The 4,061-nt window shown below is 40.3% G+C and overlaps 1 pseudogene; it reads left to right on the forward strand.

The window, feature by feature from the left end:
* Window positions 1-626: 626 nt before the first annotated feature.
* On the forward strand, window positions 627-3,793 carry LOC125960791 (60S ribosomal protein L31-like; annotated as a pseudogene).
* The last annotated feature ends 268 nt before the right edge of the window (window positions 3,794-4,061 follow it).

Here is a 4,061-nt window from a genome sequence, read left to right on the forward strand (position 1 = left end):
CTGGAAAACGCAGATAAACCCAAATAAGAAAATAAGTCACTCACAATCCAACTGCCCTGAGATAATAATCGTTGTCTTTTAGATACATTTTTTTAAATTGGGCTCTACAATGTTGTGTTAGTTTATGCTATACAACAAAGTGAATCAGCTATATGTATACATATATCCCCTCCCTCTTGGACCTCCCTCACACCCCCCATCTTACCCCTCTAGGTCATCACAGAGCACCAAGCTGAGCTCCCTGTGCTATACAGCAGGTTCCCACCAGCTATCTGTTTTACACATTAAGTAGTGTATATATGTCAATCCCGATCTCCCAATTAATCCACCCCCCGCAAACAACTTTGTGTGTGTTTGTATTTTACAAAGGTAAAATTACGCTGGCCATAATTTTTGTAACTGACCTTTGTCCCTTTGTCACTTAAATGTAGTGTGAACGTTTAAAAAATTTCACTAAACAATCTTCTACAAAATGTTCTTTTGGCTCCACAGGACCATAATTTATACATAGGATTCAATTATTACCATTTTTGCTTTTATAATTGATGTAGTGAACACTTGTATGAATAGATCTTTGTGCATATATGCTGTACAATATTTTCACCTGGATAAATAGCTAGAATGGAATTGCTGAGTCAGATGGTCTGCAAAATTTTAATGCTTCTGATACTTATTGCCAAGACATTCTTCAGAAAAGATTTAGCAAGTTTTCCTCCCAACAGTGGAATGAAAAAGTGGTCATTTTCCACACCTTCAGCACTGCCAGGTGTTAGTAATCTGGAAACTGACTTTTATTATTTTTTCTCTTAGAAGGAAAATGATAAATTTTTTTTACAGAAAACTTAGAATGTACAAATAAGCGAAGAAAATAAAAATCATAAGGATATCATCAACCACTGATTCTTCCTCTGTCTATATATATGTGTGTATATGCACATATGCATATGTACTTTTTTTTTTTTTTTTTTTTTGGCGGTACTCGGACCTCACACTGTTGTGGCCTCTCCCGTTGCGGAGCACAGGCTCCGGACGCGCAGGCTCAGCGGCCATGGTTCATGGGCCCAGCCGCTCCGCGGCATGTGGGATCTTCCCAGACCGGGACACGAACCCGTGTCCCCTGCATCGGCAGGCGGACTCTCAACCACTGCGCCACCAGGGAAGCCCCATATTTACTTCTTAATAAAAGTAAATCATGTAATAAATGGCAGCTAATACTTATTAAGCATTAACTATTAGACTCTGTGCTATGTGTTTAAAGTGAATTATCTCATTGACTCCTTATGCCTTTATATAAGAGTACTTTTAGTAGTTAATATGTCTATATTTTAAAAAGGAAATCTGAGTAGAGGGATTAAGAAACTTGCCTTAGGTTATATGGTTAATATGTGGCAGAGCTGAGATTAAACTTTTAGTTTTTTTAAAGTTTCCTTGTTCTTATGTCCATTATGAACCCCTAAAAGGTTTCATATTCCCTGTCATGGGGGATGGCCAACTTTGCTAAAAGCATAAGTACTGACCTAACCCTTTTACTGAAATAAGAGTATTTATTATTTTGAATTTAAAAGATGCTTGTGTATAAATGAGTGGATGAACAAAAAAACAAATAAGGAGGGAGGTACGTAGATACTGTACCCTCCAAGAGATGGAGCTCAGTTCCCCTCCCCTTGAGTGTAGGTTGCACTTAGTGACTCTGTTCCAAAGAATAGAGCATGAAAAGGGAACATATAGTGACTTCAGAGAAGAGGGACCTGGCAGAGCCCACCTACCCGTGTGATCCATGTTTACATCACCAGGGATCAGTCTTCATGGTGATGACATGGACCCCCTGATCTGGTGCGAAGAGAAGGGTCCTTCCCCTCTGGTATTCTTCCCGCAACCCCAGTAGAGTCATGAGAAAAAAACATCAGAGAAACCCAAACTGAGGGACAGTCTACAAAATACCTGACCTATACTCCTCAGAACTGTCATAGTCGTGAGAGACAAAAACTAAGAAATTGTCTCAGATCAGAGGAGACCAAGGAGATATGACAACCAAATGCAATGTGGGATACCAGACGGGATACTGGAACAGAAAAAGGACATTTGTGGAAAAACTAGTGAAATCCAAATAAAACCTGGAATTTAATTTAGAGTAATGTACCAATGTTGGTTTCTGAGTTTTCACAAATGTAATATGGTAATGTAAGTGTTAACATTAGGGGAAACATCAGCCATATCTCTGCAACTCTTCGTAAATCTAGAATTATTCCAAAATAAAATTTTTTTTTTTTTAAGGAATGGATGCTTGTTTCAATACAAACACCACTTGTGCGTAGCAGAAATAAGATTCCAGCTCTGGCAGGCTGTTCAAACTATCAGGGTCTGAACCAGTCTCCTCTCTTTCTTTTTTTTTTTAAAAATTATTATTATTATTACTATTTTGGCTGCACCACGCAGCATGTGGAATCTTAGTTCCCTACCAGGGATCAAGCCCATGCCCCCTGCAGTGGAAGCATGGAGTCTTAACCACTGGACCTCCACAAAAGTCCCAGTCTCCTCTTTTTCTGTTCTTGCTTCCCAGTTAAGGATCCAGTGTCCAGCCAGAGTGTGACCAAAAGGAAAAACTCAGATGAGGCAGGGCAGGCTGATCTCTAGGGCTTGCTCCCAGGGACACAACTAGTTTTCCTGTTAGGGTTTTTTTTTTTTTAATATTTAAGAATTTATTTATTTATTTGGCTGTGCTGGGTCTTAGTTGCGGCATGCGGGATCTTTAGTTGCAGCATGTGAACTCTTAGTTGCAGCATGAAGGATCTAGTTCCCTGACCAGGGATCAAACCTGGGCCCCCTGCATTGGGAGCTCAGAGTCTTAGCCACTGGACAGCCAGGGAGGTCCCAAGGTTGTTTTTTTTAGTTTCTGCAGAACTGAAAGGCCTCTGGTCACTCTTATTGATTAGTCCATTTCTCTGATATATTTCTAACTCAATTATTAGTGAGCAAAAGGAGGTGGTGGTGAGGTCCACTCCTGGGTTGACTTCAAGCAGCAGGGGCTGGGGTACTCCTACTTCAGTGCTGGCTGACATCACAAATGAGCATGGAAAAGAAAACTGTGTTAAGATTATCAAGCAGTTCCAACCTGGTCTCAGCAAAATGGCTCCCACAGAGAAGGGTGGAGAGGATAAGAAGGGCTGTTCTGCCATTAACAAGGTGGTGACCAGAGAATACACCATCAATGTTCACAGGTACATCATGGGGTGGGCTTCAAGAAGAGTGCCCCTCAGACACTCCAAGAGATTAGGAAATTGCCTCGAAAGAGGTGGGAAATCCAGGTGTGCACATTGACACCAGGCTCAGCAAAGCTGTCTGGACCAAAGGAATAAGAAATGTTCCATACGGTATCTGTGTTTGGTTGTCCAGAAAATGTAATGAGGATGAAGATACACCAAACAAGCTCTATATGGTGGTTACCTGTGTACCTGTCACCACTTTCAAAAACCTGCAGACAACATGGATGAGAACCAATTGCTGATTGTCAAAATCATAAAACTGGGAAAAAAGAGAGAGAGATCACCAAGTACCCAGAGGACAATATAACCCTGTTTGTTATCTTTAGCTGGACTATCTCTCCAATATTTCTTTAGATCATGAACCAGGGCTGTTTCCCTGGTTACAAAGGCCAACTCAGTAGGACAAAGGGCACAATGGTTGTGTTATTCCAGGAATTTGTAATGGCAAATGCCAAGCTTTCACGTGAATATGTGTATGTGTCCTGAGCATTCGGAAGAGACTATTTGTAGACTTGTAGATTACTACAGCTCTCAACCACTTTGTAAACTGCTGCCTTATTTTTTCCCCTTAATAAATCATGAACATCTATTCATGTTATTAAATGTTCTTCTACAAATCTTCCACAAATGTGATCTTCTCAAAATGACTAAATAAATTAAGAGGTGCACGTCAAAGGAATACTCTGCGTATTTGAAAGAATGAGGTAGTTCTCCATGTGCTAATATTGAACAATCATATTCAAGAATTAAGTATAAAAAGCCAAGGGCAGAGCAGTGTGGATAGTAAGCTACCATAAA

The sequence above is a fragment of the Orcinus orca genome, chromosome 13, assembly GCF_937001465.1.
Source record: "Orcinus orca chromosome 13, mOrcOrc1.1, whole genome shotgun sequence".
Classification (NCBI taxonomy): domain Eukaryota; kingdom Metazoa; phylum Chordata; class Mammalia; order Artiodactyla; family Delphinidae; genus Orcinus; species Orcinus orca.